This window comes from Hippopotamus amphibius, chromosome 6 (assembly GCF_030028045.1).
Source record: "Hippopotamus amphibius kiboko isolate mHipAmp2 chromosome 6, mHipAmp2.hap2, whole genome shotgun sequence".
NCBI classification, from domain to species: domain Eukaryota; kingdom Metazoa; phylum Chordata; class Mammalia; order Artiodactyla; family Hippopotamidae; genus Hippopotamus; species Hippopotamus amphibius.
Window position 1 is genome coordinate 43,385,591 of NC_080191.1, and position 13,193 is coordinate 43,398,783.

Below are 13,193 nucleotides of genomic sequence, written 5' to 3' on the forward strand. Positions count from 1 at the left end.
ACACACACATACGTATCTGTGTATCACATATATAGTTGGCAGATAAATTGTTTCCATTCTTCCTTTTTTTCCATATTTCTTGGGAAAAGAAGAGAAAATTATCTGAACCAGATACCCTGAAATTGGAGGTCATTGTTATAGCTTCTTTCTTTTCCATTTGGTCTCCTGGGCAGTTCTCTGTGACCCAGTGATGCTCTGCACCCCAGACCCCACCCTGTTCTCCGTCATTTTCAGGCTGGGGCCTCAGTCCCTGCCACTGTCCTGCCAGTGCCCTTCTTGGGGAGGGCGCCCTGCTAACTTGATTTCCGCATGAGGCAGAGGCCTCTTTCCAAGAGGAGGCTGCCAGCTCCTCCCTCCTCAAGTCTTGGTTTTGAAATCTTAGTGTCTCTCTGTGTTTAGTCTGCGTTTTTCCTATTTATATTATTCTTTGCCTCTACCTTTTTGTAGTCTCTATGCTTTTTGTTCTTCTCTCTCTTTTTTGTTAATTAATTAATTTCTTTACTGGCTGCGTTAGGTCTTTGTTGCTGCACAAGGGCTTTTTCTAGTTGCAGAGAGCGGGGGCTACTCTTCATTGAGTTGCACAGTCTCCTCATTGCAGTGGCTTCCCCTGTTGCGGAGCACGGGCTTTAGGCGTGTGGGCTTCAGTAGTTGTGGCACACAGGCTCAATAGTTGTGGTGCATGGGCTTAGTTGCTCCATGGCATGTGGGACTTTCCTGGAGCAGGGATCGAACCTATGTCCCCTGCATTGGCAGGCAGATTCTTAACCACTGCGCCACCTAGGAAGTCCCTGTTCTTTTTTTAAGATAGTTCTTTGACACTCTTAATTGTTACAGATTTATAATTTTTATCCCTACACCACTGGTATTTCATTTTTATCTTTCACCTTTGATCTCATTACTTTAAAATTTAAAGTTTTCATTGCATTTTGGCCTTATAGTTTAATCTTTCATCTTTTACACTTTTAAACTTTTATCTCATTGACTCTTTATATTTACTTTAAATATCATCAATTTTATTTCAATTTTTAAGCTCAATCTATATCTTGGAGAGATTTTAACAGAAAATATTTTTTCACCTCATGATTTACTTTTAGAGTGACAGGAAAGGGTAGAGCTACAGAGATTTTAGAAATGGAGAGCATCCAGGGGCCACATAGAGGAGGCTGTGACTTCCTCCCTCAGGCTACCCCTGCAACCAGCTACTAAGCTAACTGAGGTTAGTGGCAGAGGTGGGGGGGGGGGGGGGCGGGGACTGGGAGACGTGTTAAACATATGCAGGGCTGTAATGGTCTCTATAGAAACAGAATATTTAATTTATTGAAATGGTACTGCTTCCTTATATCTTGAAACCAGAGTTAGCAAACTACAGCCCCTGGGCCCAATCCAGCCTAACATCTGTTTTTGTAAAGAAAGTTTCCTTGGAACACAGCCACGCCCATTGAGTTACCTACTAGCTGCATCTGCTTTCGTGCTATAACAGACTTGAGTAGCTGTGACAGAGATTAAAATATTAACTACCTGACAAATTACAGAAAACAATTGCCAACCCCAATATTAAACCATCCAGTCATTGTCTGAGTATTGTTGATGCCAGGCTTCAGAGACAGGAAATTAATAGATGTGATTCAGGAATTCAGTGAACTCACCATCGGGTGGGATACAGAAAACTAAACATGCGTGGATAATACAGAGGGCTCTGTGAAAAGAATTATTGGCTTTTGGGGTTTGTTTCTGTATATTATATAATCTTGAATCACACAATATACAACCTTGAATCTGTCTTCTTTTGCTGTATAGAAGCTATACATTTCCTTTTTAAGCACTGCTTTAGCAAATTTTAAGATATTATGCTTTCATTAGCTTTTGGTTAAAAAACATTTGAAATTTCCCTTGTGATTTCATCCTTGACTCATGAGTTATTTAGAAATACATTCTTTAATTTTAAAATATTTGAAGGTTTTGCAAATATCTTTTGATCATTGATTTCTAGTTTAATTCTAGTGTGGGCAGAAAACATACTTTGTATGATTTAACCTTTTTAAATTTCTTGAGACCTGTTTTATGGACATAGTCTGTCCTGGTGTATGTTCCATGTGCACTCTTATTAAAGAATGTATATCTTGCAGTGGTTAAAAGTAATGGTCTAAAGAGAGGGAAGATTGGTTGATAGCTGTTCAAATCTTCTGTACCGTAACTGAAATTTTTTTTTGGTCTAATTGTTCAAGCAATTACTGAGAGAAAAATGTTTAAATTTGCACTGTAATTCAGATTTGTCTAATTCTTCTTTTAGCTTCTTTGATTTTTGCTTTTTAAAGCTCTTTTTTTTTTAATATGCTTACACATTTAGGATTATTGTCTTCTTGATGAGCTAACCTCTTAACATTATGAAATATCCCTTCTTAACTCTGCTAATATTCCTTGCTTTAAAGTCTACTTTGATATTAACATAGCTGCTCCAGCTTTTTAATGATCAGTGTTTGCATCATATATTCTTTTCCACCCTCTCACTTTCAATCTATCTTTGTCTTTATACTTAAATTGTGTCTCCTTAAATCATTGCATAATTGGGCTTTGCCTTTTTTTTTAATTTTAAGAAGAAAGGGATTTAATATAGGTAACTAGGTGCTTACAAAATCATCAAAGGGAAGCATGAATCAGAAGCCACCATAAAGTGTAAGAACCCACATTGATGCCTCATTATTACTCAAAGTCCATAGTTTATAGTAGGAGTCACTCTTGGTCTTGTACATTCTGTGGGTTTTGACAAATGTACAATGACGTGTATCATACAGGGTATTTTCACTGCCCTAAGTATCCTGGACTTTGCTTTTCGTAGCTAGTCTGATTAGTTAAAATAGAACAAGTACCTCAGGTTGGTGGAACAGCATGGTTAACTGACCCTGAAGTCAGAGGCACATGACAAAGAGGTACTTGGGGTGCTAAACGCCACACAGCAGGGAGAAGAGGGGGCTGGAGCAACCACAGGACCCAGCCATGCTGGAGGCCAGTGTGAGAATTTCAGCTCTTTTCCCTGAGAGCAACAGGGAGTTAAGGAAGGATTTTAACCTGGAAATGCCTGACTGGAACGACCTTTCTGGTGTCCAAGCTAATAGCCAAGGTGTTTAGAGAGTTTTCTTCTTGGGCTGGTTGGAAATCTAGCATCTTCCTGCACTGTGAGAGCTTTGGAAATCCAGTGGAGACCAGCAGCTCTTCTCTGTCTTGCCTCACAGAGCCATGCTCTGCACAGGCTCTGCTTTTATCTAGGCTAGATCAAGGGGATGCTTATACAGATTTTGGAGCTCCTTTTCTGCACATCCCGCTCCTCTTCAGATACTCCTCCTTGCAAACCACAGCTGCCCCACCAGGCTCAAATCCCAGTCCCTGTTTCCCTGCCAGCAATAGTGCAGCTCTCTGGCTGGCAGTTTGGAAAGGACCTCCAGGCTGGAAGCTGAGGGAATGTAGAACTCACCTCAGGAGTTTTCTTTCTTTCCAGCATATCAACCCTAAAATGTTGCACTTAGTGGATTAGACACATAACCTCAGATGGCTAGGTGGTAAATGTTAACAATGCATCATTGAAAAAAGTGAGAGTCAGGCTTTTATGCAGCAGATTTTCTGCTATGTAACTAAGAATTCTCTGATAGAAAGATGCTCCATTATTCTACGCATCACTAAGAAAGATCAAAATAAAGAAGCTGCCAATTAAGTTACCTAAAAATGCTTTCTTGTTACCTGAGACTTTCCATGCAATAACATGTCTATGTCAACAGGGGTATCACTGATGCAGCAGTTCTTTAAAAAGTGCTCCTCTGGAATCTTCTTCTAAGTCGCTGATACCCACTGATGCTGATTTTAAAAAACAAAATTTAACAGAATCAATAGAAAGTTCTCCAACAACAATCAAGTGAACATTAACAGCAGCTTGATTCATTAGCACCCACCAGGTATATGACTTGATTGAAGTGGCAATACCATCAACAGCTCTGGCCAAACTTGAGCCGTGCATCTAATAACCACTTCGCAGCTCATAACAACCGCTTCACAAATGCGAACAGCAAATGGGAACATACTTGGTTATAACACGGATCCAAATGTCAGTGATGTTAAAATATATTTTTTAAAATGTGCACCTTAGAAGTAAAAAAAAAAAAGTATATTGCAGCAAAGAATATGCAGCCCTCTCCAGCAAAATGTGTGCTAAAACAAGAACAGATTTTTCTGTATGTGATGTTGAGATAGTTTGCATCTCAAATCTCATCTGTGTTTTAGGCAATCTTTTGGTTAATTCTCCCATCAGTGCTCTGCATCAGTGCTCTGTGGAAAGCAGAAGTAATGTTCTATATGTATATACATGCTTTTTGGAACATATTATGATATGGCTGTCTTCACCAGTTTGGGGCACAAATGAAACTACTTTCTTTCATTTTTTTTTTCAATGAGTCACTCAAGCAGAAAGCCTTCCTCTTGAGACCTCCCCACTCCTTGAATTATCCAATAACACTGGGAGTCAATTCCTTAATACAGATCCCCCTGCTTCTAAATGTCAGGTGGAGAGTGAAAAGGATACACATTAAAAGCTGGTGCTAGGAAGAGAAAAACAAATATCGTATATTAACACATATATGTGGAATATAGAAAAATGGTACAAATCAACTGGTTTGCAAGGCAGAAATAGAGACACAGATGTAGAGAACAAACATGTGGACACCAAGTAGGGAAAGCAGGGGGGTTGGGGGGGAGTGGAAAAAAAAAAAAAACAAAAACGCTTGTGCTAGTCCTGCACAGTTCACCAAAACACTTGCTTCCACTGAGGTGATACTTCGGGGCCCAGATCCCTGGCACGTTGCAGTGCCACCCAACTTTGGGGCTTCCAGGTCCTGCTTACCCATTTGGGAAGCAAACCACTGTGAGGAAGTGGCTCAAAGATCAGCCTCCATCCCCAACCACACACAGTGCCTGACGAATTTATTTGGACCCTGGTGTTGGGCTGAGTTTGAGTCCAGACTTCCTCTTCCAACATATAAGTTCCATTTCATGGGCATTGGTTTTTTTTAACAACCCATGGATCTCAGCTAGGAGCATCCTAACCTCTCAGTTTGATTCTATAATCATGTTGATTCTGAAAAGAGTCATCAATATCTCAATCTCATTCCCTGCCCACCAAAGACTCCTGATTCCTACACAATTTTATCTCTGTTCTGCCATGACCAGCTGTGTTGCACCAAATGATATTGTTAGAGATCATCTTCAACAACCACAAAAGTTTCCACTGTATTCTTTCCTTAGGATAATCGGTGTACACCACCGACTCATCATAGAATATGTAATCCCAAGGCATTTAAATCTAAATGATCCTTCAAAAGTCTGCCAGGGTAAATTGCTGTGCCTACTTTCTTGACAACATTCCTAGCTAGTTTTCTCACTGAGAATGTTAAGTTCTCTTTCACCAGGCACACTCTCTTTCTCTCTCTCCCTCTCTCTCTCTCTTTCACACACACACACACACATGGTGTTCTTGGCCCTTCCTCTGTGGCACACACATCAGATGAGATGACACTCCTTGGTTAACCATAAACTTTATCAAGCATCCTCCCCTAACCACAGCAGATTTGTGGACTTTCTTTTTGCATCTTAATGTTTTATTTAGCTTACAGTAAGTAATTATAATGTGTGTGTTACTAGTTAGCCTAAAATCGAAGCCAAACTTTTTAAACAAACAGCTTTTTCAAATTTATCTTCAAATTTAAGAATCAAACGAAGTGTACAATATAGACCCTCAATTGACTTTGAAGGGCAGATTTTTCCTGTTTTGCCAATAATGAAACAATTAGATGCTATAAAAATTCATCTTGATACATCCATACCATAGAATATTACCTGGCAATTAAAAAAAATGAACTACCAAGTCATGAAAAGACGTGGAAGAAACTTAAATGCATATTACAAAGTGAAAGAAGCCAAAATGAAAAGGCTACATATTGTATGATACCAACTATATGACATTCTAGAAAAGGCAAAGCTCTAGAGACAGTAAAAAGATCACTAGTTGCCAGAAGTCCAGAATAGAAGAAAGAATGAACAGGAGGAGCACAGGGGATATTTGGGGCATGAAACTTGTATGTGATGCTGTAACTGTGGATACATGTAGATAGACATTTGTCAAAACCTATAGAACTATAAAATACAAGGAATGAACCCTAATGTAACCTGTGAATTTTAGCTAATAATAATATATCAATATTGGTTCATCAATTTAACAAATGTTCCATACTAATGCAAGATATTAATAATAAGGGAAAATGTAGGGAAAGGTGAGGGAGTATATGAAAACTCTCTGAACTTTCTGCTCAGTTTTTCTGGAAACCGCTCTTAAAGTCTAACACTGCTCTTAAAGTCTATTGAAAATTTTAAAAATCAGTTGAACTTAAAAATTCATCTTTAGGACTTTCCTGGTGGCACAGTGGTTAAGAATCCACCTGCCAATGCAGGGGACACGGGTTTGATCCCTGGTCGGGGAAGATCCCACATGCTGCAGAGCACCTAAGCCTGTGCACCACAACTACTGAGCCTTCGTGTCACAACTACTGAAGCCTGCGCACCTAGAGCCCATGCTCCACAACAAGAGAAGCCACTGCAATGAGAAGCCTGCGCACCACAACTAAGAGTAGCCCCCACTCTCCTGCAACTAGAAAAAGCCGGCCCACAGCAACAAAGACCCAGTGCAGCCAATAAATAAATAAATTAAAAAAAGAATTCCTCTTTAGAGTTCTGAACAAAAACATATTTCTGGAATACTAATAATTCATATTGAGAAAAAAGAAATAGTCAATTAAAATGATTTGATATTCTAAAACACAAACTAAGTTACCGACAAAAATATAATATTTATTTTAAGAACTATCTTCTGGGATCAGCTCTTTTCTATTTCCACCATGCCTACATTTTAATCATTCCACCTTGTTCTGAATAAACATGAAGGTTGATATTCAATGGTGTGTAATCCCATGGCTTAAGCAGGCCTTAGGTTCTAAGAGAAACAACTAGTGACTTGAAAGAGGAGTTATTCTTTTACATTAAGGCAGAAGCTGGTTGCATAATGTAAAAGCAGAGGTAGTCCTACAGGAATTAGCCTGTGTCATTTGATTTTTATGGACGCTATTGTCTAATGAGAGTTAATGATTAAACACATTTGGTCCTATTGTCTTTGGTTGTTAACTCATTCGTCACAAATTTTATTGCAAAAAAAGAAAAGCATTTCACTCTCAACATTTCGTGTGATGCTACTTTGGAATTTGTCTCTAATTCATTTTGAATTAAATATTGTACATTTTAACAGATTTCTAAAAATTTTGCATTAATGTAGAAATAGAAATCTATAAATTCATAGTATCCAAACTGCTTTATACTAAATAAAAGGAACCAAAAGCAAAAGTAACTCAGAAATCACTGAAAAGCTACGATGCTTTCACTGCGCTTTGTGAATCAAATTTGAAAAGAAAATCAATATCATAATTGATGAAATTCAATTAGAATTTTCTATTTTTTTTTTTTTTTTTTTTGCTGTCACGATACAGCAAATAGCTCAATCAGCTTTGAGCCTACACTTTTAACAGGGAAGTGATTGCAAGCACAAGTACAAAATTATGAAAAAAAATTCGCCAAGTGGGATTTCACTTTAAAATGCAGATCCTATTTGAAGAGCTTCACAAAGGAATACTGCCTCCGACAAGTGGAGAAAAATCTACCCTTCAAAGCTAATTGTGGCATTAAAGTATGTATAAAAGAAAGAAAAACGGCATATAGCTATTAAAACTAGTTTTGTAATGCAGACACACTTTTTCATGGAAACAGTAACAACAGCCTCAGGGGTATGGGGGACAAGGGAAGGGGGGTGTGGAATGAGCAAGAGGAGATTCTTCCAGATGAATGAACAAATGAATGAATGCTTAAAAAAAAAAAAGTCCAAACCCAAAATTGTTTAAGGTGACTAATTAAGACCCCCTCTTAGAAAAGCTGTTGCTAGGTAAACAAAACTGTTTAAAACATGTTCATCATTAGTGTCCCCTGACAGAAGGATGAGGTGGCAGACTTGGTGACAGAAGGGAGAAGAAGAGCGGCATATGGCCCCCAGTTCTGTCCCCTGCTGACAGGCTGCCTCGCTGCAAGCCCCTTTGCTCTGTATTCCGTGCACACAGCAGATTGCCATGCCCCAACTTTCCCATCTGTACCCCAGACTCGTGTCCCAGCAGCGTGGCTGCCGCGCGATTTCAGCGGTGCGCCGTGGGGGGAGGGGGCGCTAAAGGGATGGGGGTTGGGGGGCAGGAGCAAGGGCTTACACGGGGTCTGGGGGAGGACGGGAAGGGAGATTAACAACCAATCATCACCATGCTATCCATAATGTATTGTCTCCACAGCATTACATGGTGTATTTCCAGTGGGGATTAGCCCATCCATCACAAGCCTTTATTGGCCCCCTTTTTTGTTGTTGTATGAAGCCCAAACACTGCCGTAAAATTCTAAACTGCTTAATTGCTGTGCTGTAAAAATTTGCATATCAGAGATATGTCATTCCATCATTACAGGGCACTAGGTATTTGTTACAAGGTCCCAGCAATCATGCCAGTGCACCTCTGAAGAAAGGTCATTATTGGTATTATGCAAAATTTGCTGTTGAATTCAAATCAGCAGCAATTAGGGCTGTGGATACTGTTGGACGCCTGTTCTGATTTCCTCTGGTTCAAGGCTCAGGGCATGCTGACCCCCTTCCTACATGATCAGAATGTTTAAGCAACATTTGCTACCAGCTTGGGTTCTGGGTCCTTATAAAGTTTTCACCTTCACCATCTGATATGCATTGGGGCAGTAAACTAATTTTTGCATCTTAGATCTTGTCTGTGATCAGAATCCCTAAATCGCATCAAGTAGGTTGCTTGCAGTGCCACATTTCCTCCTCACCCTTAAAATGAAAGATGGGCGAAATCTTTCTAAAACTTGGGCAGGGAATAAGCCAGGGTACTCAGTAAGCTCGCAGGATCTCAAGGGTAGATAGAGATTCCATAATAGAGAAATGCCCTAGCAGTGGTGGCTCGCCTCCACAGGTCCCCACTGGGTGAGGAGGTGCCAGTGGGTGGTGGCAGCGGGAGGGTCAATGACACCCTGCTCTTTCCCAGAGCCTTTGATCCCTACAGAGTGTTCCCTCTGGGTGGAGGAGGATGATTTACAGAGCCCACTCGGCAGGGCTCCCTTCACTTAAAAGCAGCCACTCCTGATTTACCCATGCCTGCACCCCTCCACCCAGGGTCAGAATAAGAACTAATGGGTAACTAATCCAATTGAAGTTACAACGGAGACCCTGAAACCATCAGGGCTTCAGCTGGAATTCAGCCAGGACACTCGAACAAATGCTGCATTTATTCCCAGCCTGGCAACTTTCTGAAACCCAGTGATCACACTGAATGTCTTAAGTCACCTGCACACAGATCAGCAGAGGCAGGCTCAGTGTGCAGGCAGCATGGGGAGTGGGGGTGGGGGGCTCTTCTTTGCCTCTGTCTCCTGAGGAGTAAATCATCAACGATAAACAAATGAGTGATAAATACTCATACTCCCATGATTTGTATAAGGCGCATGAATTAATTTTGTAATAGGGAAAAAAGTTTTTCTATAAAAGCTACAGAGGCATTAGTAGCAGAGGCATCCCTCATTGTACTCGGGGTGGGCGTTAGTGTGGACTCAGAGAGGTTCGGTAGCAGGCTTTTTCGGGGGCACTTCCAGCTAGCAATAAGCACAACTCATTTCAGGCTATGTGTTTTCTTTAAAGATACAGGCGTCTGTGAGACTTTGCACGAACTTTGAGAACTAAGCTTTTCACCAGGGTTGGGTGGCAGGAGGACGGTTGGAGAAGACAGTTAAAGAGTACATGTTATTCAGCCTTAAAAAAAGAAAGAAATTCTGTCATTTGCAACACCATGGATGAATTTGGAGGGGATTGTGCTAAGTGAAATAAGCCAGACGGAGAAAGAAAAGTACTGCCTGATCTCACGTATATCTGGAATCTAAAAAAAAAAAAAAAAAAAGTGAAACTCATAGAAATAGAGAGTAGAAAAAAGTTGCCAGGGGTTGGGAGTTGGAGGAAATAAGGAGAGGTTGGTAAATGGGTACAGAGTTTCACTTTTAAGATGAATAAGGTCTGAGGACTAATGTGTAACATGGTGACTCTAGTTGATAACACTGTGTTGCATGATTGAAATTTGCTGAGAGAGTAGAACTTGAACGTTCTCACACACAAGCAGAGGTGAATATGTGAGGTGACAGATGTGTTAGTTAACATGATGGGGATGGGGGATTTCTTTTCACAATATATACATATATCAAAATCATCACATTGCACACTTTAAATATCTTATATTTTAATATTCAGTTATACCTCAATGAAGCTGAAAAAAAGAAAACTATGAAAAATACACATATTGGGATATCATTTCAAAGGCAATAACAGTGATATAATACTTTATATAGGCATAGTTCTAAGAAGTTTACATGTATTAAATCGCTTAACACTGGTAACAACCCTATGAAGTAGGTACTATTGTTATTCCGCTTTTACAGATGAAGAAGCTGGTGCCCAGAGAGGCTCATTAACTTGCCCAAGCTCAAGGGCAAGGGTGTAACATGGCAAGTCCGAATCTCTAGTCCACACCACTTTTCTAATCCATATATCACTCAGCTGGTAGGTCAGCTCCAACTAGATATTCCGAAGGCGTTTCATACTCAGCATGTTCAAACTGAAATCACCATCAATCTCCATGCCCGCATAGTCTACTTTGTGCTGCTTATTCAGTGAATGACATTGACAGTTCTGTCACTTAGGCCACAAACCTCAGGGCCTTTTCCTGGCTCTTCTTTCTCCTGCAGCCGTACGTTTGCCAATGGTATCCTCTTAACATCTTTTCCAAGTTCCCCACGTCTGTCCCACTTTGGCTGCCATAGATTAAGTCCTCACCTCACGATCACTAAGATCATTGTAAATGTCCCTTGTATTGTTTTACCCATTTCCAGTCTTGATTCCTTGTAATCCTATTACCACAATTTTCTAGAACATCAATCTTCTCATGTCACACCCTTACCTAAATTTTGACTGGCTTCCAAACTTCTTACAATAAAATAAAGTTTCGTATAGTTCTCTAGCTTTATTTCCACTGTCACCATATGCCATAAAATTTCACACACTTTGCTTCTTTACAAGCTCTCTCTCTTCGCTGGAATGTATCATCGTCTTCTGGAGGAGTTCTATTTATTTTCCAAAATGCACGTACATTCTCAGGCTTTTCCAGATACCAGCCTTCTGACCCAAGGCAAATTAATATCCTTTCTCCATGTTCCTGCCATCTAATGTACATCTAAGTCATGTCTGCTATTCCCTCTTCATCCTGTGTACATCTAAATTACACTCAGGTTGGTATCCAAGGAGACAGAGCTGTATCACGTGTCAGGGAGCTAAGTTATGACCCAGGGGAATCAGTCCCAAGAGAAGGGATTCCTAAAGGAGAACCTTGTGGGCCCTGCAGAAAAAGAGGTCAACAGTGTCCAGCCTAGGATTTCCAGGAAGTAGAACTGATTTCCTAGATAGTTGAATTAAGATATTGTACATTGGACAAACCTGCAAAGAAGAGATTGTGGAAAACTAAAAGGAGACAGAACAGACCAGATGTGTGAAGCAGCACATGGTTGCCCCCACCATTGGGACAAATGGGTCCTGGTGGAGGGGTGAGTCACCCAGGCCGATGTGGGGGGATCATCAACAGACTTGCCCACTGAGCATCTTGCTTGATGACTACAAAGAAATTGTGAAACTTTAGGGTAACTCCTTTTGTCTGTTGTTCAAAATATGTTCATCTGAACGTTTTTTTTCATTCTTTTTGAGAAGATGTACTTATAATTTAGGGATTTGTTGCCAGCCTATTGCATTCTATAGTGGAGACATTAGTCTAATATTCTGACAAGGACTTAAGCCAAGAAGAGTGTCACCCTCTATGCAAAGCCCTCTGTACCATGATCCTCCCTGACACTGCGGTCACGGTGTGACTTTGAGGTAACTAGAGATCTATGCCTCCTGATGGCTCCCTAATGAGCCTGACACAGTGACTTAAAAGCCACAAACCTACACTCTACTCTGGAATTAGAAATAATCTTCAAAAAACTTTCCTGTCAAAATTAAAGTGTTATGTGAGAGGAATAAAAAATTGACATTTCAGAACATGCTAAACATGAATTCTTCAACTCTGCTTTATGAACAATTACTTAATATCCCCCAAGTGCCAGGCACCATGATAGGTGCCAAAGATACAAAGACATGGCCCCTATTCCTGCAACTGAAGAAGCTTCAAGCCTAAGAAGCAAGAATTTAGCATGGGTTAAGTAGTAAACTGGAGATTTGCACATGATACAAAAAAAGGGTGATTTCAGCCCAGACTTCTCTGAGAAAGTTTCCCAAAGATTTCTTCAGAGCTAAACATGTATGAGCAATCCAAGAAGAGGTCCCTGCAGGAAGTATACATGGGTTTGCAGAACAAAGGAAATCTGTGAAGGGTCTGGGGACTAAGGGAGAAAATTAATAATCAGACTAGTTATTGGAAGTGACTAATGATGTCACTTCTAGTTGGAATATGAAAAAAAAAGTGCGAAGTTATCATATTTGGATGAGAATCACCAAAGGATATGAAAAGGTCACTGAAGCAAATTTCTCTGAAAAGCATTAGTTGCTGGCATGACATCTGTCCCACTAGGGTGGTCCTTTCTGGCAGAGGGAACGACTAGTGGTCATTACAGTCCATATTGAGTATAGTTGGCTAGAAGTAGTGAAAACTTTTATTTTTGCCTTGGGTATCATAGGTCTTCTACAACAGTGGTCCCCAACCTTTTTGGCATCAGGGGCCAGATTCATGGAAGACAGTCTTTCCACAGACAAAGGGTGAGGGGATGGTTCAGGTGATAATGCGAGCGATGGGGAATGGCAGATGAAAGCTGCAGACCGGGGGTCGGGGGACCCCTGTTCTACAGGATAATACTCACAATTCTCCGTGTTAATTTTTCCTGTCTTGATAAAGCATTTGCAAATTTTGCACTTTGCAGAATAGAAGAATTGATGCCTTTCTATCTATGCAGCTGACTTTATGCATATTCTGAAACTTTTCTGT